This window comes from Neopelma chrysocephalum, unplaced genomic scaffold, assembly GCF_003984885.1.
Source record: "Neopelma chrysocephalum unplaced genomic scaffold, ASM398488v2 Primary Assembly neopelma1_42, whole genome shotgun sequence".
Classification (NCBI taxonomy): Eukaryota; Metazoa; Chordata; class Aves; order Passeriformes; family Pipridae; genus Neopelma; species Neopelma chrysocephalum.
The window spans coordinates 12,775,111-12,798,689 of record NW_020897700.1 but is presented as its reverse complement, the minus strand read 5'-3'; the positions used below and the strand labels follow the sequence as shown (position 1 = coordinate 12,798,689).

At 46.7% G+C, this 23,579-nt stretch overlaps 1 long non-coding RNA gene across 1 annotated transcript in view; it reads right to left on the bottom strand.

Annotated features, from left to right (window-relative positions):
* Nucleotides 1-229: 229 nt before the first annotated feature.
* The window catches only part of LOC113964434, a 29,125-nt gene continuing 5,775 nt past the window's right edge, over nt 230-23,579 (bottom strand). The window contains exons 2-4 of the long non-coding RNA XR_003533194.1: nt 9,192-9,244; nt 3,800-3,894; nt 230-589 (exon numbers count right to left, since the gene is read on the bottom strand). This is a non-coding gene — a long non-coding RNA (uncharacterized LOC113964434). The remainder of the gene's footprint in view (nt 590-3,799; nt 3,895-9,191; nt 9,245-23,579) is intronic.

Here is a 23,579-nt window from a genome sequence, read left to right as displayed (position 1 = left end):
ACTGGTGTCTGAAGCCTAATGCAGTAGTGCATTAAGTGATGTGACTAACATCTGTCATGTGTTGTACTCTGAAGGAAAGTGTGTGTAGCAGATTTAAATCCTGCCTTAGTCTTAATGCACATGTATTTCATTTAAAAGTCTGACACCAAAAAAAAAAAAAATAAAAAGAAGAAAAAGAAAGAAATCACTATGGTCTTACCCTCACTGTTTAATTAGTTCTTATTGTATTCATAGCCCATTCCCACTTCATTATACGTAACTGTCAGTTCACTTTTTTCCTTCCTTGTTTAATTAAAAATATTTAAGAGAAATCAGAGCTAGGTAAGGGTGCCTGACTTCCAGGCTCAGGGACCAAATTCTTTCTGTATAGGTCAAGTATGGTATAGGCAGCTGCAATGAAATCTGATCTCTATTAATCTGCTACAATCTATGATAAAGGCAAAAAGACAAAATGAAACTATCTCCATATTAATTTCTCCAGCCAAATTTCTTCTTCCTTCCTTGGTTTTACTTGTGCCCATTGATACCTGGCTTCAGTGTATCAAGATTGTGGAGGTACGCCTTGGCTCTCTGCTCTCCTCAGATCTTCCTGAAAGACAACAAAAACAAGTGAAAGTCAGAGACTTTCACAGCAACCTCTTGGCAGAAATCATGAGCCAACAGGCTTCTGACATAAGCTAAATCTATTTACTTGTATCTCTGTGTTTATTGATCTGTGGCATAGCAGTTATGAAGGCTGGAAGTCTGCTTTCCTGGAAAGGGGACCCTGATGATGGGTGATGATTGCCCAGGAGCTAGCTCTTCTTCATTTGTTTGCTTTGTTTGTCAAGCATTCTGGGAAACCATGTCAGCAATACCCAGACAAGATTTCTACGTTTCATTATGAGCAGCTGGTGCAGATGCCAGGCTCATGCTGTACCACCAAGAGCCTGTGCCTTGGAGCTCAGTGGGCAACAGACCAAAGGAGACAGCCAGTGACAGGGCTGTGGGAACAATGATGAAAGCTTCTGGGCTGGGGCAGTTTCCCCACCTTTCACTGGGGCACTGAAAGGTGTTCCAGACAAGGCAGTCTGCAAAGTGCTTTTAGTCATTGCTGAGAGGACTAAAAGTTGGGGACCGAGAGGTGAATATAGCTTCTCAGTGTCCTCCAGAGAAAAGGGGTCTCTTGTTACTGCAGAGGAACAATAAGAATGGGGTTTGTTGGGGCAGATTAGGGGCAAGGAGAGGGGAAGGCTGGATACAGGTGCTGGGTGGAAGAGAAAACAGCATGCAAAAATACATGTGGGAGAGGACTCAGTCCTTCCAGGAAGCAGCTCGCACTAGTTTGCTGCCCATTTCCAAGTCCAGTTGACTGACAAGAAAAATTGTCTATGCTGTACCACATTTCTCTGTGGTATTGCAACATTTCATCTCAGCATCTGGTGGAAACCATCCTTAGTGAGGAATACTTTACTATTTTCATTTTCTCCTTCCTAAAATCTGAATAAGCCAGTTCAAGTAATTCTATCAACACTTTTACTTAGGGATAAGGACTGCAGGAGTTCATTGGCAGAGGAAAAATTTGGAAGATTTGGAGATGACCAGGATTTAAATATTTGCTTTTGACTTTGTACACCCCAGTACAAATTCTAGAGTCAGCACATTTCTTTGACCTCAAAAATCAATGAAACTGTGACCACCATAAACAGCTAAAGTGGGACATTACTTGGCTTCTGTATTTTACAGTGAACACTTGTTTTTGTGCCTTCTGCACTGGCATAATCGGGCCACTGTTCAGGTGCATATTGCTCTTCAGGAAGGACACATAAGCATGTGTTTAAGACCTATGAAATCACCAGCCTTTTTTGCTTTTCCTAAATCAACATGACTTAAAGCATGTGCTTAAAGTGCTTTTTCCGAACTGGGGCCCTAAAGAGCTGAGTTAGCTTATCCACCTTCCTATTTAAAAGATGGATGTGGAAAATTTCCCAGATTATACATCTGCTCTTCCAATTTACATTGCGGAGGGTAGGGCTCAGTACAGAGGGAGTAGAAAAGGGTAAAGAAAAGTAAAAATTATTCTGAACTGGCTGCCTGGCAAAAAGAAACTGAAACAGCTGCTTGCCAGATTGGAAGGGCTGCACACTCCGAGCACCATGGCAGGACCATCTGCACACCAGGCTTGCACCAGGTGCTGTATTTAAAATAGAAGGAGAGTGTGGAGAGAGAAAGCGAACCTGTATATGGTCAAGAGATATCTTACGTTGCAATCTCTTCTTGTTGTTTTGTCTCCATCTGATCCATTCCTTGCTTTTCCCTTGCAAACTGTTGCAATGGTACCAATCACAGAGAGGAATGATGGATTTAGGAAGGCTTCTGCCTTGATTTTACTTTTTCTCCCCAGTCCTGTGTGCTACTGGGGCATGGAAACACACACAGAACTCCTGCCATTCGAAGATGTGACATTTCAGGTGACTCACGGCCGAAAAAAGGGTTATTCTGGTACAAACCCAGCCTTTTTGGAGGGGTGACAGTTCCAAGGGGTGGCAATGCAGTTCAGGCATGAGGAGAAAAAGCATCTCTGTGCCTATGGGTGTGCATGCACTGCCCACAGTCTACACGCCAGTCCCCCTGCATGGGGGGTCTGCACTTGTGTTTATCCGTGTTGCCTACATGGGCAAGGTAAGCTGTTCTCCCTTCATTGGCAGGGAAGACATGTTTGCTCCAGCAGTCACACTACCATGTGGGTCACTAGTGAGGCTGGCTCACAAGACACTATAGACACAATTTTTGATCCTCCAGCTTTGACCCTGACATGGTTCAAAGGCTTTTTTTGTTTACTTTCACTGCATTTCCACCCCCATTCTAGACAGTTTTCTTTCATTGCAATGAGGATTTGGCTAGTTTTTCACTGAGGCTATGACAAAATAAAGCTGGGACCAATACCAATAATGCCATAGTCAGTCTGAATTCATCGCAGGCTTGATGGGGTGAAATTTAGTGACCCACAGTATGTGCAGGGTTGGCATTCTGAAAAACTCCTCTTCCCTTAAACCTGGGGAATTTATGAGCCTTATCTTGGCTGCTAGACCATCCTTCTCTTCCTTTACTTGTCATTTACTTCCTCTCTATAAGTTTTAAAACTTTATCTGGACCTAGGCTGTTCTTTACATCACATATTCTCTCTTTGATTTCAAAGATGGAAGGGAAGTTATTTAAAAATAGGCTTCATCATAGACAGCGTTCTGGCAATTAGGCACGGAGCTAGACCTCGTAAGTACATCTGTGACTCTGAGGGAGGTCAGCATGGTTTAACTTTTGAGGAAGAGAAGAAAACCAAACTGTTTCACCATTTGACTGGTGAGAGCCCGAGATCCCTTTGTATGAATTTCTTCATGTTGTTGTGCAGATTTGGATTTTTTATTCAGCTTTCCATTTACTCTGACAATGTAGTAGGTATAAAATGGAATTCCAAGGAAGAGCACACGGTACCGATGGGGCTTAATGGCTGGCTGGCATGCTGTGGCTGCATTTATACAGTTCCCAGAGTGACCAGAGCATTGCTCTGAAGACAACTCTCTATTTGAAGGTGGGATGAAATTGCCAGACTGATGTCTTACTAAATATCAGCTGATGATGATCTCTTACTGCTTTTTTTTAATCATGCTGACCATGCACTCTGGCTAACTTTCTTTTCAATGCAGTATAAATCACTGAAATCAGTGAATGTGTTTCTCTATTCATTGCATTTGCAGTATCAACGGGTTGCAGAGGAGTCAGAAGTTTCATGTGATAGCTTTTTAAACCTATCACAGGTCACTTGGGAAGGTATTGTTCAAGGACAAGCTTTGCCACTAGCCTGTAGTTTGACCCCCTGGGACAATTCAGGTCATCTTCTGTGCCTCCATTTCCCATCTGCAACATAAACATTAAGTGTTTTGCAACACAGATTCAAAAGGTCCATGAAACAGACATAGATTACCATTACTTTGCATATGGCACAAGCAGCGAAGAATCCGTCTCAGGGAAACAGCGGAGGTGAGAGTAACACATGGCTATCTGTATGTTATTAGCAATCCCCAGAGCCCCTTGTCCTCCCAAAGCTCATAAATGGCAATATGAATGTTTCAAAAGTAACTTTTTTTAAAAATGCAAAAGGCTACTTTAATTAAATGAACATAACTTTTCTCTTAGATCATAACCTTGGATCTCAATAACTATGTTGGGAATTCAGAAGCATTTCAAATAATTAAAAAAGTAAAAAGAGAGAATGATGTTCTTTTATAGTTGGCAATTTTTCAGGCTTCTTATATTAAACCAGATTTTCTTTTTGTTAAAAGCAAGCTGAAAAGCTTTTGTAATAAGATATTAATAGTAGTTAGCATCCTGGATCATTAATAGCTATGCTTGAATGTAGACTTTAAAAAGAGTGGTGGAAATCTATATATAAAGTTGCTTTATCTGCTCCTTTTTTGTTTAACAGAACAGGATCTTATAAAAATAAAAGTATTGTGTGCCAAAGTGGGACTTTCAGTCTGAATAACAAATAGAACAAATAGTCGTACTTTTTCATTGTTTAATCTACTGCCATTCCCACTGTAAAGATGATGAGAACTTGGGCTTGTGGTCTGAGCTCAGTCTGAGGTGACACAGTGGCTTACAACAAGCGAGAGAGAGCAGAGCGGTTGCCTGGTGCCATGGGGCAATGGCCATGGGTTGGCAGACCCGGCTCCCCATGCTGGTGATCCCTTAGGTCTGGTGCAGCACCACATGGCCAGGCTGCCACAGTGAGACCCAGCATAGGGCAAGCCCTGCACATGGCTTTGTGGGGTTAAGGCATCAGCATAGAAGACCATCTTGGGAACCAGAGAAATTCTACTTTCTCACCACCCCGTGGCTCCTTTTCTCCCAGATCTAGAAGATCTGCTGCTGCCAGTCCCTTAAAAATAATGATGGTCAGAACATGCTTGTTTCTTCATCTCCCACTGGGACAATACGGTAGCCCTTTCTCCTTCAGGATCACTGAACAACGAAACAGAGATCCCCTTGTTGCAGGCAGTAAGGGACTGTCTTCTGCATTTGCTTTCCTAATTTTTAACTAGTTTTAATTTGACAAACTGCATCATTTGCTGTGGAGACTTGTGGAGTACGTGTGGACATTGAATACAACATTTCTATGGGCTTCCTTAACCTATCAGGCTTCAGGTCTTCACAACACACAGACAGGAGTGTTACATTAATAATGTGGAAAATACTGTTGATGTATCTCAGGTGACCAGTAGAAGTAAGAGACTTGTCGAGCTGGGTCTTATTTCCAGTTTAATTTTGGCTGAGCACTCTTCTTGTGTGTTCAGGATGTTCTCCACTATGTGTGGAAGTTGAGGTGACTTATTTATCACTGGTTTAGTGCCTGTCTTGACCTGCTAAAATTTCTTAATTATAGAGCTCAATTTTAATAGCTTGTTTAATACCTACTGCTAAGACATCCAGTGAGCTCTTGCTACAGACACCAGAAACTGAAATCAGTTTTGGATTATCTTGACAGGTCTTGTTTCCCAGGCCATTGCTCCACTCAGTGTCTTCCCCATCTGGTACCTCCCCTCCTTCATCAAGAGAGGCTTATGTGAAGCATGATGCCTGGGGCCTCCTTAAAGTGTTGATCAGCTTCATGGGAGTTCGTGCCTCTCTGCTGCTGGAAATCTGTTGATCAGGGTTCAAATCTTTTTGTTCATCTTCAGTCATCAGTGCTTTTTGGTCATTGCCCATCTCACAGCCACTGTAGTGGCTCAGTTTAATAGAGCAGTGACATTGCCTAGATGGGAATACATCTGTGTTACGTGTTTGCTGAAGGAACTCATTTATAAAAGTCAGCATGTTGGTAAATGGTAGCTAGTTCATGAATAACAACAACAAAAAAATCAGATCTACAAGTCACTACAAATTATTTACTGTGTCCAGATTCATTTGCAACAATGAACTTGGGCGTAAGAAAATCTTGAACTTTGGCCAGAAATCCCTTCTTTTGTTGTTAGCAGTTACATCTGCTGCTTCTTTCTTCTAGTGCTACACAGATCTCTTTAATCCCTAGAATGTGTTCCCAATTTGATTGTATTTACATATATGTCTATAGCCTCACTGAAAATACCAGCCCTACTCTTCATCACATTTCCATGCTGTGCTAAGGTTTCATTTGGATAATGTCACTTTTCTTGTGCCTGGAGAATTTGGCTTCCTGTGAGCTTTTGGAATTTGACTTCTTCCTTTACATATCAGAGGGAGGTTTTTTTCCTTTCCTTTCTCTCTCTCTTTTTTTTTCCTGCCTTTTTTTGCCCCCCTTTTTTTTTCTTTTTCTTTGTAGTTCTCTTTTCAGTCTACTAAGAGAACCAAGGATGTCTACTGCATACCCTCTGGCCTGCCATGTTTAATTCAAATTAAGCCTCAGTATGAAAAATGTACATGAGAATCTGCATTATGTTTGAACTGGGTGCAAGCATGCTCCACAGCTAAGGGTCCTGCAGGAACTATCATGGAGATGCAGGAAGTGGCAATGAGTCATGTCTGAAGCAAATCCAATTCATCCAAACAGAACCAAAAGAAACTAAAACCTGTTGCATCTGAGTTAATAGATTTTAGCCCTTGAGTCCTGTGATCAGAGCTAATGTCACCTCATGCAGACTCCTGGCCAATGCAATCCCCATAATAAGTGCTGCTGGTTGTGAGCTAGCACTCAAGAAATGTGGTGATTCACTGTCCCCCAAGGAGAGCCTGTGCATCATTAAGAGATAAGATCCAGAAGCCTAGCACTCATGTTAAATACTGGGTTGTGCGCTGATATCTGACATGGGCAGAGCAAGGAAATCTCTCCCACAGGCCTCACAGCTGGCAGCCCCTTTGAGTGCTAGCGACTCCTGACAGGAAGAGATGTCTGAGCCATGCCACTGCCCACCTCCTCCTGGTTCTTGTGTGGAAAAGGAGCCAACATCAGCCAAGTGCCCGTGTGAGCAGAGGGCACACAGCAGTGGCACCATGGTCTTCTCTGAATTCAGCCCAGTGCTTGAAGTTCAGGTTGAGAAGAGGCTGGTTCCCATGAATCATAGAATCATAGAATCATAGAATAGGTAGAGTTGGAAGAGACCTCCAAGATCATCAAGTCCAACCCCTGATCCAACTCCAATTACTATATCATGGCACTAAGGGCCACGTCCAATCTCTTTTTAAAAACCTCCAGGGATGGTGAATCCACCACCTCCCTGGGTAGGCCGTTCCAATGCCTGATAACCCTCTCTGTAAAGAATTTTTTCCTAACATCTAACCTAAACCTCCCCTGGCAGAGCTTGAGCCCATGTCCCCTTGTCCTATTGTTGGTTGCCCGGGAGAAGAGACCAACCCCCGCCTGGCTATAACCTCCCTTCAGGTAGTTGAAGAGAGTGATGAGGTCGCCTCTAAGCCTTCTCTTCTCCAGACTAAACAACCCCAGCTCCCTCAGCCTCTCCTCATAGGACTTGTGCTCAAGTCCCTTCACCAGCCTCGTTGCTCTTCTCTGGACCCGCTCCAGCACCTCAATGTCCTTCCTGAACTGAGGGGCCCAGAGCTGAACACAATACTCAAGGTGTGGCCTCACCAATGCAGAGTACAGGGGAAGGATCACTTCCCTGCTCCTGCTGGCCACACTGTTCCTGATGCAGGCCAGGATGCCATTGGCCTTCTTGGCCACCTGAGCACATTGCTGGCTCATGTTCAGCCTCCTGTCGATCAGCACCCCCAAGTCCCTTTCTGCCTCGCTGCTCTCCAGCCACTCTGTCCCCAGCCTGTAGCGCTGCAGGGGGTTGTTGTGGCCAAAGTGCAGGACCCGGCACTTGGCCTTGTTGAACTTCATTCCATTGGAGTTTGCCCATCTCTCCAGTCTATCCAGATCCCTCTGCAGAGCCCTCCTGCCTTCCGGCAGGTCGACACTCCCTCCCAACTTGGTGTCATCTGCAAATTTGCTGATGATGGACTCAATCCCCTCATCTAAATCATCGATAAAGATGTTAAAAAGGACTGGGCCCAGCACTGACCCCTGGGGAACACCACTGGTGACCGGCTGCCAACATGGTCCCCCTGGTTGACCCCTCAAGGAGTTTGCTGCTAGTTTCTCAAGTAAGGAAGGGCAATGAAGGTGCTGTTGTGTCCCATACCAAACCTCTATGTTGTGTTAGGGCTTTTTCACATCGTAAGCTGCGCACCCAAACACCTGGGAGTGGGTTTTCTAAGCTGCAAAGTCCCCACAAATACTGGTGCCAACAAATTTGTTAGAATTCAGACACATATTATGACTGCCATGAGAACAAAATGTTTCTTAATATGTTTCTTTCTGTAAGCACAGAAAATGTAAAAATATTTTTTTGTCTGTATGTTCTTAAAGGGACCCCTGGTGGCCTAGTGGTTAGCATGCGGGACTCTCACCTCTGCGACCCAGGTTCGAATCCCAGTCCCCCCGGGCAGATGGAGCCCGTTAGCCCTGTGAGGCCATCCATCTATGAGAAGGTCACTCTAAACAAACCTACGTCCTGAGGACCTCACTGCCATTGTCCAAGCTCGCTTGGCCCCGGCAGATGAACCTTAGGATTAAAGGGTGGGCTCAGTTCAGCGCATGCTGTGTCTCACCTAAAAAATCCATTGCGCAGGCTGGAAAGGTAAAAGACCTTTCCCAAAATCTTCGTTCGCGAAGACTGGCCATTATTATTATATTATTATGTTCTTAAAATTGCACACTTGAAAGAATTCTGTTTTCAGAAAAGATACCCCGCTCATCCTTCCAGGAAAATAATGACTAATCACAGCTGGTACGGAAAAAAACCACCCAACCCAGTTCTGTGCAAAACTATTAACCCAAGACTCATGGATCAGATATATAACTTTATCCAACTGATGGGATTTTTCCCATGTATTACCACTGAGCTTATGAGAGAAAGGTAGATTAATTACAAAATATATTATCAATGTTTTTCACATTAAAAAATCAACGTATTGTACTGCATCTCTTTCCCTTGAAGTTTAAATAGAAACTCAGAGTTTCCCAAACTCAAAAAAAGCCACCCTGTTTCTATGGTTGAACAGATCTTTTGCATTAATTTACCAAGAACATCCACTTGATTTAGTTGAAATAACACTTATAAAGTAATAAATGTTTAGTTTAAGGGAATGCTTAATGAGCAAAGTTTATTACTTACTGGAAAATCATTGAAATTGAAAGCCACATATATTTAAATGAAGTATGTGGCATCTGAAAGAAATCCAAAGAATTTTGTTATTAGTTTCCTGTGTTGTTTACATGTGTTAGAGCTATGTTTATTCCAGAAGAATCACTCACCAGGAGTGATAGAAATCAAAGTGCAAACTGGTTTATTTTTCTCAGTAACTTATAAATAACAGCATCAGTTTCTAGTGTTAGATAGATAATATGCAACAGACACAGACATTTTTCTTCAAATATATACACAATAAGTGAGAAAATAAAGCAAAGAAATGTGTGATCAAGTAAGTTTTTTATTAAAAAATTGAATACCATTTTTGCAATCTCACATTTTTTCTATATATTGAATAAGTCACAAGACATTTCACTGTGCAATATTTAGTGTATGTTTCAATAACCAGATCCTTATACAATGAAGCACTAATCAAAATAATAAAAATATCAAGGGCTTCATTATGCTTTCTCAAGGACTTATGAATTAAAAAATAAAGTTGCCCTAACAAATCAAAGACAGTAGAGTTTAAAAGTCTTCTTTTAAAGCTGGAAAGGAAGACATTTCATATTTTTATGGCAAGTTATGATATATTAAAGCAATTTCTCATTTTTCACATTTGGTGTGAAAATTTTCCCTCATGTTTCTTAACCGCAGACCATCTCCTCTTAGTTTTAGCTTGACTGTAGAAAGCAGCTGACTTTTTCTAACCCAGCTATGAAGGAAGTTATTCATTCCTTTCCTTATTCCCAGTCCTGACTCCTCAGTCCTTAGGTCTGCAGAATCTTCCTTGAAGGGAGTTTTGCTATAGAGTAAATACAACAGTGCAGGACTTGTTCTTGTGGGCCTGGAAAAAAAGGAGAATAAGAAGTGTATGGCTTTTCCAAGAGTGTGTATTGTAGCCCTGGAGTCAGCGCTTGCTTGTTTTAATAAAGGCAGAAATGGCTAGGATTGACTTCTTGAAGAGTGAGTCTTCTAACATCAGGTAAGTAGGTTATATTTGTGTTTTACTGCGCAATATGTGGAATCCCTCTTTTCTTCATCATCTGCCAAATATTTCTGTGTTTGCAGTTTGTCTTGCAACAGTTGAGATTCTCTAACAATTTAAGGTTCAAGTCCTCACACTGCTAATGTACGTGCAAGTAATCCCTCTGCTACCAAGGGACTGGCCAAGCGCTTCAGGCTCTGCACATGCAAGAGAGTCATGGGGCACGATGCACCCACCTCCTCAGGAGAGCTTGTAAGCATGGCACTTTGCTCCCAGTGAAAAATAAGGATTTTAATCCTGCCTGGGGTGCACACACGAGAGGAAGCTTCACAACAGAGGTGCAGGGGCTCCAGATCCCTGCTGGGGACTGTGTGCCTCCTTGGAGCAGTCTCTGCAGCCTCTCTGCAAAAGGAATAGACTTGCAGTTTTCAGGCCTATTGCCCTCCAAACCCAACTCTGCTGTGGTAGGTTTAACACTTACTTAATGAGGACTATGTGTGTGCATACATATGGATGTGTGTATATCTGTCTACACATACACACAATATAAATTAACTAAACATGTTACTAGGATACATCAGGAAAACCACAACCAAACAAAGAGTCCAATATGGAAAAAACTATTAAAAGATGCCAGCATTTTAGCTTGTTGTGTATAGAAATAAATACGATTACAGGATACCAATTTTACATTTTGATCTTTTCCTAATGTCATTTATAAGAAGTGCTGCCTTCTGGGATTAAAGGAAAGACTGCAATTTGAAAGAAAGCAATTCTGATCTTTGCACATAACATGATGCTCATGATTTAGTTGCCTACCTCCTGAAAACTTGGGGATGAGCTGCATAGTTAAAATGAAGTGTACCAGCCTTTTTTTAATGTTACAAAAGTCCAAGAGGCCTTAACAGGACCCTGAGCTCTGGCCTTAGAGCTCAGGCAAGAACAATTTTTGTGCTTGGCGTCGAGAGGATCAGAGTACCTTCACATGAGCTCAGTACAGAAGAATGAAGACAGGAATGAAGTTTCCAGCTTCCTTTGCATCACAACGTTCTTTTAGGCTGTCTAGGTAGCCTAAATAATTTTACTCCTTCATCTTAAATGCAAATACACACAGTCAGAGGACACACACGTTGCAGGGCTCAGCTGGCATGCACCAGCCTGAGGCAATGCTCAGGCTCACTGGATTGAGGAGTACCTGGAGTACTTAGGGCTCTTGCAGCCCTAAGGTGAGGATAGCCCCATTTCACCAGGGTTCTGCCACAGCCCTTAAGCAGCTCACAATGGACAAAAATATAGAAATTTATCCAGCTGCCAAATACTCCTTCTTGAGTCAAGTAATTGAACCAGAAGTGCTTTCCCTCTTGCAACTACCTATTTAGGTATTGTAATCTTCTCTGTAGCAATGCTCTGGTTTTTGAATACCCTGCTGCCTCCTGTACTATTTCACCCAAGCTCTGTACCCTACACATAATGCTGTAAAGACACCAAATCAGCCCAGGTACCAGAACTGAGCCCTGCAAGCCAGGTTTCTATAGGGAGAACAGATCTGGACAGTTAAAATAATTTAAAAAAACAAAGTGTCTCCAAAGTAGACTCTTAGAGCTAAGTGATACAGGCCTGTGACTTCCCTGGGCACATCACCTGGTCCAGCTCCCATACTTCAGATGACATGATACAGTAAGAGTTGACATATCCACCATGCTCAGGCTGGCAGTGTGCAACTTTTCTGGGCAAAGCCAAATGCCCTGGCCCCAGACACTCTGAAGAGTTAGGGCATGTAATTAAATGCTGATTTAAATGGCACTAGTCATGTAACTAAAAGTCTGAGACTTATTTTTTTTCTAGTCATGATTTTCCAAAATGGAATCCCTCTTGGAACTGACTTTGAAGTCAGTAACGAGCCTCCCATTGGGTTTAATGCAAATAGAATCATCCCTCACTGGAGTTTTTAGTGGAGCAGAGAAAAACATTTTTCCTGTTAAAAGATTTTCCTATTAGTACAAACACATAAAAGACTTCTCAAAGTTATAGTGTTAAATATTTTAATGTCCTGCCAAACCTCATCAATTCTCATTGTTTAGCAAAAATGGCACAGACATTCTGAGTTGCTAGCTATGGTATTTTCTGCATATTAAGATCAATAATATGCTTTACAAGGAATAAAGTGTTGTCTAATGAGAAAAGTCTTTTAAAAGTCAAGACAATTCCAACTGTAATAAATGATTACAAATTATGTGGTTATTTGTATGGGGGTTGGGTAGGGGGAGATTAAGGCCTTGGGCACATGAACCATACTTCCACACTTCCTTTCTTTACCAGAAATTGTACTTCCCCAAAGCCTCCCCTATTGATCAGCTGTGTGAACTCTTAGGTTTGACTGCCAGTGCAAGGTGCTAAGTTTTGTGTTTTACCACTGCCCCTGGGTTCTTAAAATATTTATTAGAATAAATTTCTTTGACAGGTTCTACTGACACGTAACAGAAGGAAGACTGGTTCAGATCTCTCAAAAGTTGTGCTTTCTGGACCCTATGCTCTACTCCCTATTCAAGCACCCTCAGCAAATAATAGGTGCACGGGTTTGGGCCTTTGAATTCTTTCACTCTAAGCAATGCAGATGCACGTTCAAAGGCCCCCTCACCTGTACTGAGTTTAGCTTGGCTCTTCAAATGCTGTGTGTGAGGTCAGACTAAACTTCAAGGACTTAATTTTTCAGATGTTAAGGGCAACATGAGCTCTGAACAAGGAACCTAGGGAGGGTAAGAAGCCACAGGAGGGGCAACATCTGTGGGTGGCAGAGGAGATGGCTGCACAAAGCCTGCAGGTTTTGTCCTCAAGAAGGATAGGAGTCTGACGTGTATGCACTTCCTGGGGACTCCAGCTGCAATTAGGTCATGCCAACAGTGCCCCACATAAGTGGCATCCTGCTCTGGTGCCTTTGAGAACATGTTTCCAGTCACATGAGCACAGCTACTCCCTGTCCTTACCCAAGATCTCAAAGTCCGTTGCCACTTCACCCAACCCAAAGAGAGCAGTCCAGTTTGGACCTTTTCTAAAGCCTCTTCATTAACTGCTTCAGGACAGACTGACACACCAGAGGTTTAAAAATCCTTCCATTTTTTTTCTCTTGGGAACAAAATCTTCCATCAGTTTTCTGCACAAACATCTCAGCATTACCTAGGTCTGTCAGGGATGACTGACCAGCTCAATGTCTTTTAGTCTTTTCCTGCATTGAGGTGGTGGAAAATAAATCTTTTAAGTCAGAAACTGAAAAATATGTTGGGGTTTTTTATTTATATGAGGCTCTGGGTACCTCATTCAGTTCCTTAGAAAGGTTAAATTTCTACTTCCCACAGTCTGTAGCGGTATACTAATGTCTAGGCAGAAGCTGTTCTGGTGTTGGCACAGAAGGAGAAGGAAAGAGGAACCAAATCATCAATTGTGCCATGGAGCTTAGCACAAAAGAAAGAAGACTATCTCTTGTCTCTGTCCTTCGGATGCCTGATATTATGTAAGTTACCCCTGGTGGCCTAGTGGTTAGCATGCAGGACTCTCACTGCTGCGACCCAGGTTCGATTCCTCGGTCCCCCCGGGCAGATGGAGCCCGTTAGCCCTGTGAGGCCATCCATCTATGAGAAGGTCACTCTAAACAAACCTACGTCCTGAGGACCTCACTGCCATTGTCCAAGCTCGCTTGGCCCCGGCAGATGAACCTTAGGATTAAAGGGTGGGCTCAGTTCAGCGCAGGCTGTGTCTCACCTAAAAAATCCATTGCACAGGCTGGAAAGGTAAAAGACCTTTCCCAAAATCTTCGTTCGCGAAGACTGGCCATTACATACCACAGTGATGGGAAATGTGATTGTGAATTCCCTAAAGCAAAGAGGTGAAGAAGATGGCTCCCTCAATACTTGCATGACCAACAACTTACTCTGAAAAATGGGACTGCTGGCATTTCCCCATTGTGCTCTGGTGCCACTGTGTTTTGTGCAGATCCCTGTTAGTGTGAGCACGCATTACATGTGCACTGCCAGAAGTGGCTCCTGAAGGGAGGAGGCATCCTTTGTCTTCGAATCCTGATGGGATTAGGTGCGAGATATGTACTTAGCCCTGTCAAGACCAAAAGGCTTCAGTGCATGTGTGGAGCAGAACTTCAGGCATCTCAGTGACTTCCCTGGTGGTGAGGAGTTACTTGGTAAAGACATGATGATATAAAAAAGTAGTCTAAATTTGAACACCAGATTTCCACCCAATCCACAGCATTGTTAAATTTGTGAGTTGTACTTGTGTCCCAGTTAAGTGATAGGAAATTCCTGGGTGTAGACAGTATAAGGGAATTCTTTCTAAGTTCTGTGTCTTGATTCCAAGACATTAAGTTTTTCTCTAGATTTGTTATGGCAATGAGCAATAAGTACACATATAAATATGTAGCATTTATTGTAGTATACTGCAGTATATAAATTGATGCACACAAACCTTTTGCTCTTGTTTTTTATAATCTCTCATAATAATAAATGAAAAAATAAAATATATATAGAAAAACAAATAATCTTTAAAATGTGTTATGAATTCCCAGTTTCCTCCTAAATCAGAACTTTATTTAATTTATTACCTAAAGTGTTTATAAGACTTTTTCTTGAATACTCATGCAGAACCAAGTGGTCTTAATTTCATTTACTATCTCCTATCTGTTCCCCACCAGTCCAGAGCCTTAAAATCCTCCTCCATTTCCCATTACAACTCATGTCAGATCCTACTGGCCTCCAGACCTTGGCAGATCAGCAGGGGTAAAGGAATATCCATCAGGCCCTTGAACTTGAGGTGGAGATTTGTTTGGCTAAACTAGATGTTGGCTGGAGGGATGTAGATGCAAAGAGGTGAGATATTGACTGCAAGGGCTGAGTTTGGATGCGGATTTTGGGTTGGTGTCTATTTTGTACAGCAAAGTAGCAGAAGATGAGTTAAATCTGCAGAGGCCCAAAAAGATAATTAAAAACACCCCTGGATGACAATGTCTATTAATTTGCCACAAGTCACTGCAGCACCATGGAGAAAACAAGGAAACTAGCAGTTCCACGGGCCCACTTTGAGAAACTGTATGTATGCATAGCCCATCTCTAGAAGTCGATAGGTCCCTGCTGCTTCTCTACAGTCCTGTGAGGGCACCGGGAGGCCAGGTCTGATAGGGCAGAAAAGCACCAGGAAACACATTTTGACAGAAGAGGCTTACAAGCCTCCCATGTGTGCTCCACATTGTCTATCGCGTGCCCTTTGATGTTGGGTTTGGTTCGTGCGAAGGCGTGAGGCCAGATCTCATCCCAACGTACAGTGCCAGCCCAAGACACCAAGCTGCAATGAGAGCTGGCACAGTGCAACTCGAGGTGAGGATTCAACCTGTCCCCAGCACACAAGGCAGTATTTTAACTTTTTTCCCACCCTTTTTTACCTTTTCTCCTTTTGCTAATTTTTTCTTACCCTTTTTCTCACTCCTTTTTAACTTTTACTTTTTAGTTCTCCTTCTAATTTTTCTTTCTTTTTGCATTTTTTATTTTACTTTTTTGCCTTCTTCTATTTTTTTTTTTCACTAATAACTAAGAGCTTGCTGTGTTCCTCGCTGGAAATGCGATTGTTTCCTCCCCGAGTGAAGCACCGTCTCAAATTCCTGTCTTTCCTCTAGGCGCAGGCCCGACCTTGCCCCGGGCTCTGCCCCGCCGAGTGGCCGGCAGCCGTGCTCTGTGGGAAGCCGGCCTGGCCGCTGCCTGGCCGCGTACTTGACCTGAAATGCAATCCCCACCTCCCGCGCGGGAAGGAAGAGCTGTTCAATGGCTGTGACCTTCCAGCTCCGTGGCTTCAGGGGCTCGGCAGCTCCTTCTGCCTTGCTCTGTGCCCGCTCTAGGCTCTTCATGCAAGACACGGGTGGGAAAATATTAATAATCAAAACGGTGGGACTCCCTTTCCTTTTTCTCTTTCCCTTTTCTCTCGTCTCCTCCCCTCTCCCCTCCAGGGGTGGGTTTGGATCTTTTTTTATCCCCTCTTTTATTGTTTTAACTAAGCGAATGATTCAGATCTGAAATCACTGTTCTACGTTACAGAGTGACTTTATAGGAGATTATTAAAGGAGGGATGGACGGATGCATTTATTCACGACCCTTGTACACTGCAGCTGGCAGTTATAGGAGAAAAGGAAAAGAAAAAAAAAGAGGTAGGAAAATGCAGGCTTTTTCATAAGGAGGTGATCTGCACCACGCGAATTTTGGAAACAGCAGTTTGAGGCACTTGAGAAAGCTTTGCAAAATGAAGCACGAAAGAAAACCAGCTTCACCTCTTCACAATGCACCGAGGAGGGATATTATCCCGTTTGCCTACTGCCATCTGGGAGCTCTCTAGAACTTTTTTTCTTTATTTTTTTCTTGGGGCCTACAGGTGGGATGAGAGAGTTATCTTCTCGTAACTCCAGGCACCTCTTGCCTCCTCTGATAAGACAGCTTTCTGCCGGGGAGGGCCGGAGGTGACACCGTGCTGTCGTCTCTCAGACAAGGCACCCGTGTCTCACTGCCCCACCTCGCCCGAGCACGGGGCAGCGTCAGGGAATTCCCGTCCCTTTCTCACGGGCCGCGGAGGGCGGGGCCCACGGGGTTAGGGAGTTGGGGTGCCACAGCTGTCAGCCCTGGAAAGGGGAGCCCGGCAGACCTTGCCGCGAGTTCCACATCCAAAGGGACGCTGTATCACTCCCCATCACCTCGTATCTCATGTCCCATCCTACCGTATCATCAAACCGGAGCGTTTCAGTAAAGTTCACATGTGCATTTATGCATGCATGTTGATATGTGGTTACATATATATAGTATACTTGTGTATGGTTTTATATTTTTAATACGTAAAATGTACATTCCTCAGTCTGTATTTCTTACAGATCTACAAGCACATGAAACAAATGAAGGGAAGTTGTGAGACTAACTCACTATTCTTTAATAAGGTAACTAAACCAATCTAATATTTATTCGACTGCATTAATGCAACATAAATTAATCGTAAATGTGCGTGTATTTTTACACACATATGTACAGATATTTATGAAGACTCATTCACATGCACGCACCTACATGCTCTCCAGCCAGGTTTGACGCCCCCTCCAGCCCCGCTGAACCCTCGCAGACCCGCCGCGCCGCCACGGAAGCACCTGGGACGGGGGGGGTGGGAAGGGAGGGTTGTTTGGTCCCACCGCTGCTGCTCTGAGCTGTGGTGAGAGTGCGATATTCGGCCTTGAACCTGAGCCTCCCCTCGGGCGGCTCGGTTCATTCGCACCCTGCCTGCGCTGCGGTGGTACAGAGCGGCAGCACGACACCCACTACTGTTCGGGGAAGGGGAAGGTACCCTGCGCTACGGGGCCGGCCCGAGGGTGAGATCAACCGGAGCATACGGGCGCCTGCATCTCGCTGGTGCCGCTGCCATTGCCCGGCGGGGAGTTCGCCGCTGCGGGCAGTACGCGGTGACAGCTCTCCGCGGGTCACAGCTCTTTGTAAGGGCCCTCCTTGGCCGCCCAGCTGCGGTGTCCGCTACTGCCGTGCTCGGATCCCGATGTTCTCAACTTCGTCTGGCATCTGCAGAGAGCATCCTTTCCCTGAAAGTCCTCCTAGCTCTTGAGTTGAGAGCTTGCTACTTGCTACTTGTATAAAAACTATCATCGAGTTGAAATGACCTCGTTATCGGGCAGGGTGTGGTTTACATCGAATCTCAGGACTCTGGCCAGCAGCAGGTTGGGAGAAGTGACCCTCTACAGTTACCCCTGAGCAGTGAGGGCATCTGCCTGGTTTATGCAGCACTCTCACCGCAGGTCCCTCACTTTCGACAGGATTTAGGGTCCTGCTGAGGGCTGAGGAGCGTGAGGGAGGAGGCGGCCCTATCCATACGGGCATCCCCCCTGTTGAGATGGGCGAGAGCTTCGAGCGTGGAATATCGGGATCCCCACGGATCCATCGGAATCCAGCAGGCGGCTGGGTAGGCGCGGGGAGGCGCCGGGACCTGGAGACCAGCGGGCTATGTGGAGGCTCCCTGCGGTGTTCCTGCAGCCTGGAAGGGCGCCCGCCTCTCGGTCGCGTCAGGGAAAGTAAAGAAAGGCGGAAGAGATGCTGTGGGATCGAAGGCCTCGGGCTGCTGAGGGGGTTTGAACCTAATAGTTGGCTCCGCTGCAGTGGTTTCCTCTGCTGGGTGGGTGGATAGGGGAGAAGAGCTCCTATTCTATCCGGGATGGTGCTGCGGTTGGGGAAAAGTAACCTGAGGGCTTCCAAATTCAATAGGAAGCGATAAATACCGGTAAGTCCTTTCGTTCGTGCCCGGACAAAAGCGAAGAGCCCTCCTCCCGGGTTATACACAAAGTTCCCTATGACACTTTGCGAGGACATCCCTTGAGACGTAACCCGGGTGAGGCCGGGCCAGGGCAGCGTCACTCGGCTGGCCCCAGGAACGGCTGGGAAGGCTGCAGCTTGGGCAGGAGCGGAACCCGGGAAATCGCGTCCCCCGCCTGGGAATCAGCCTCTCTCGTAGATTTCCACAGTCTGTGCCTTGGGACCTGTTCCGGCGCCGCACTCGCAGTTTCTCCCCGTGCGGCACACTCCGCGCCCAGCCCTCAGGGCATTTCCCGACGGTGAGGGGAACAGCCAAATCAGGGTAACGGAGTGTCCCGCCAAGTGCACGTTCCTGACGGATTTCCCTTTCCCGCCACAAGGTTTTAACGGGTTTTGAACGGAGAGCAAACGCGAAGCTGAGGAATGCTGCAACGCCTACAAAGTTGAGAGCGTTCACCGGGGGCTGGGGATGATGTACTTGGTACCCACCGGCCCGGTGTTTCGTCTTTCCCCGGAGTTACTGCAAAAGAAGGGCTGCTGATGAGCTGAGAGGTGCAAGAAGAGGCGCATCCGTGTGCATGGAGGGCTTGAGGGGCACACGGCAGCGCTGGACTCCAGAGATGCTCTCACTTTGCGCCGGGGACAAAGTTTTGTGGGGTCAAACACGCCGAACAAACCTTTTCAGGCTCTGAGTGAGAGCCTACAAGTCCCACTGCTTCAAAGGCTGGGCACAGTTGGCCTGACCGCCTGACATTGCAGGATTAGGCTTTCTGGGTGAATTTTGAGCTTCTCGAAGACAAGTGATCTCGCTGCGAGCTCACTAGGGAGACCCTAGTAGAACGCTTTTGCTGGGGACGGTGTCTGCAGATTTGGAATGGAGTGACAAGAAATGTGACCCGGAATTTCCAAGCGATTACTTCGGTGGGAAAATAGGACGGGAAATGCTCCTCCGATCGGCTCTTTCCTGCGGAGTGCGTTCAGCTATCTCATAGTCTCCGTTGAGCTCAGGGAAAGAGCGGCCCTCTCCCTGCCCTTGGCTTTGCGGGGTGAGTGGTGGCGCTGGGGCGAGATCAGGTACCACCGGAGCGGAGCGGCTGCTGCCCTCGGCCTGTCGCAGGGGCACCGGCTGCCGGGGCGGGGCGAGCGGTGGCTGAAAGGTTCTAGTTCAACCACAGACCAGTAAAATATCCCCACCCCCCCACCCGCCCCAAGAAAGAAAGGTTAATCCTTCGGCTACAGGCAAGGTCCATTTTACTTTTGACATACACCCCGTGTGGCTTCCCTGCCGCCCGAGGTGCTGACTGCAGAGCCCAGGCAGCATAGCCGACCCCGAGCCGGCTCTTCACGCCGAGAGGCTTGCATCTGAAATATTACCCAGGGAGCTGGCGCGGCTCCGCAGTATCTCCGCGCTCTTTTCCAAAAGGTATCCAGGGAATCCTTCCCCTCCCTTGCCCGCCAAACCCCTTTCAAAGAAAGCCAGCCCGACGTGTTAGCCTAAGCACGAAGCATCCGAGGAATTTCCACCAGGGAAACGAGCCCTTTCCGGGGGCTGGCGACGCTACCCGCCGCTGCGGCCCGGCCTGCCCGGGGTCTGGGGGCCGCCAGGCGCAGTCCCTGGCGGGGCGTACCTTTAGGCATGGAAGCGTTTAGCGGTTTCGGCGGTATTAACTCCTAACAGGGTGTGAAAAGTATTGGGGATTGAAAAAACTGTGGGAAAGTGGATTCTTTCCAAGTCAGACGGGCTGGAGCTTTCCTCTCCTCTACAGGCGGACACCTTGCACTGCTCCTGCCGCCGGGCCCCCCGAGGAGCAGCCCCTTCCCTGCGACAGGGAGCCAGACAGCCTGGCAGGTGCGATGCCCCTCTGCTGCTTGACCGTGAGCTGGAAAAAACGTCATCGTGTTTTGCCACCAGCCCGCTCTCCCTTGTACCCCTTCCAGCGCCATGTCGCTGGGCGCGAGAGATGTCATTCGGTGGCAGCTCTTCAGAAGAGACCCCGGTCTCGCCGGGCAAGGTCTTCTATTGCTCCGGGAGCAGAGGCTCTGCCTCCAGCCGCTGCAGCCCCACACCCCTGTGTTCTTTCACCCCAGTCCCGCCACAGCAGCCGGCTGAGCGCCGTAGGCACTGCTGAGCTCCCAGAGGCACTCGGAAAAAAGCTTGCGGATTCGACTCCCAACACACTCTTGCCGGTTTTTTCCCCGTATTTTTTTCACCAGTACATCCAGGTTTTTTGAGTGTGAACGGTCCAAAAAAGGACCACAATATTGATTGACAAATATTTCAGACCTGATCAAACTGCGTCGACACTTGTTCTAAGTAAAGCGGAGATTCACTCCGCTGGCCCGGTCTCACCGAAGAAGCATTACAATCTTTAACCTGCGTCCACATTCAGTGCATTCAGACTCTACCTTCTCGAGGGCGGGCAAGCATCGAGGTTTGAAAAAAAAAAAAGTCTTAAACCCCAGGGCCAAAAAGACCGAAATGTAAAATAAATAAATAAATAAATAAATAAATAAAAGAAAAAAATTTAAAGGGTTTCGTTTCTCCTTGCCGGAGAAGAAAGACTGAGGATGGCCAAGAGCTAGCTCCTGCTAACCTGAGCTCGTCCCGGCTGTCCTGGGGAGAGCGGGCAGTTCCAGGCTCCGGCGCCGTCGGCCTGCCCACGCCCGTGCTGACCCAGCGCCGTCCTCCGGGTCGGGGGGCGGCGGGGCCCGGTGGTGGTACCCGAGTGCGTGGTGGTGAAACCGCCGCCAAGGAAGAAGCCTAAAAGGGCTCCTCGGGAGGGAGCGGTGCGGAGCGAGCCGCTGAAGAGGGAACGGAGCATCGCATCGCTTACCTGGCTTGGGCAATAGGCACAGAAAGAAAAACCCTTCTCTGGGAAAAATAAGTGCAAATCGTCCTCAAGCACCCCCGGAGCAGCGTTCTGAGCGATGCCCTTGGCCAGCAGCGGGGAAAGGCACCGGCAACGGCTGCTCCGCCGAGCAGGGCGGGAGCGGCCGCGGCGCCCCGCTCGCCCAGAGGTTTCGAAGAACCACTAGATAAAGAGACAGGCTCCTTCTGTGCAGAAATCAATTTCTAAGCATCAGAACGAGGTTTTAAACAAATAAATAAATAAAGAAAGCCCCCTCTGACCTGTGATTGAGGGACAGTTAAAAATAATTGCCCGTGTTAAGAGACAGAAAACCAGCTTACAAGGAAAACTACCTTCTTTCAAAGCCCGCTAATGGCCATACGATTCATTAGGTTACTTAATCCTAATAACCTTGCTAGCATCAGTCCCGGTGACCCAGCCCATTAAGCACCACCAGCGAAACCCTATAAAACAGGCAAGGGGAATGTCCAACATCTGAGCACATTTATTAGCATTATGTTCCTGAGATAACATGCCCTCGGCTCCCCTGAATACTGCTGCGGGCAGGTTGCGGAAAGAGAGAGCTCTGTTTTGGGAAGGGTTGAGCACAGGACTAGGGCTCCATGAGACGGATCGGCTGGTCCCATCATCACTGTCACACGCAGTTTCCCATCCTCTCTGCTTTCCTCCTTCTGCCCCCATCTCTCCAGCCAAACAATAGCTACATTTATGGCGAGCATTTTTTCCCTCTGATTAAACCCAGGCCAACCAATGGCAGCCAGAACGAAACAAAACGCAGAGAGTAACGTTTCGATCATAAACGGGAGTTAACAACTTTTAAAAAAAAGGGGGGTGGATATGTGAGACAAAAAGGCTCCCTTCCACCGAAACGTGCCAGTGAGTCATTGCGTTATCACCCTCCATGAAAGAGGCTGCTGAAGAGGAAACAGGGAAAAGGGAAATCAGGGCAGCAGCAAGGCCGGTTCCTCCCGTGCCTTCCAAAGCTGCAGACAAACCGGACGTTTCCCTGGCGTCTCCCTGCCAGGGTGAGGTCTCTGTAATTTACGACAAGCGAGTTGTTACGGTATTTGCCACGGCTCGGAGAGGGGCTGCTAAGGGCGCAGGCACATACAATCGATTAGAGGAACGGGGGGCTCTCGCTGGCCGGGGGGCTGCCTGCCCCACCCCGTCCCGGCCCTCCCTGGGTAGACAGAGCCGCTCCGCTCCCGGCTGGAATGGCTCCCCCGGCCGAAGGGAAACCCCTCCCAGGATCTGCAGAAGGAACAAACCATCTTCAGACTTTGACTCTCTACAATCCCCACCACCAACATTTTCTTATTTCCCTCTCGATTTCTAGAGAAAATTCCGCGCCCGGAGGCAGCGGATTGGCGTTGTTTGCACGCTGGCCACGCGTTAGGAGATGCCGGCCCGGGGTAAAAAGGGCTCCCGGCGAACACCGATCCCAGACTCCCGCTGCTGTCTGCCCCAGGTAGCAGCTACGGGGCGGGTGGCAAGAGCCGTGCGCGCATTCCCCGCCGCCGGGATAACACCCGGTTGAGTTGAAGGTGAGCAGGCAGCGATCAGGCTCCACAGAGAGACGAGGCGATCCCTCGCTATTTCGCAATAGTTTTAACACTCTGGCAGAGGTGAAAGAAAGAAAGAAAAGCGTCGTGGAGGTAACTGCAGCGCCCTGCCGAGCTGCCAATTCCCGGTGCTGCCAGCTCTGCGGAGGGTTTGCCGGTGATTAACTCTGAGGGCTGATCCTGCAAGTCCTCTTCTCCGGGAGCGGTCCCCGCCCCGTCCGCCAGAGTGCCCAGGACACCGACAGCTTCGCCTCAGTGGGGCTTGGGGGCGATATGAGCACTGCGCCCCTGCCCTACACCTCTACAACTGACAGCGATCCTGTTGTAAAAGGCTTTTACCTTTTTCTTTCCCTTTTTATTTTTCTTCCCCTCAAGGGCTCTTTTAACTCATAAAATGTTGCTCTGGCTTGGAACTTGTCATAACAGGAGCCTCCTTTATTTATTGGGTAATTTATTTCTTTTACACGCAACAACAATATCCCGAACACAGTTCGGTTGAAAGAAGGAATTTTCAAAAACAAGGGGGAAAAAAGGGACACAGAGAGAGGGAGAAAAAAAAAGGGACAGGAAGAGAAGAGAAGAGAAGAGAAGAGAAGAGAAGAGAAGAGAAGAGA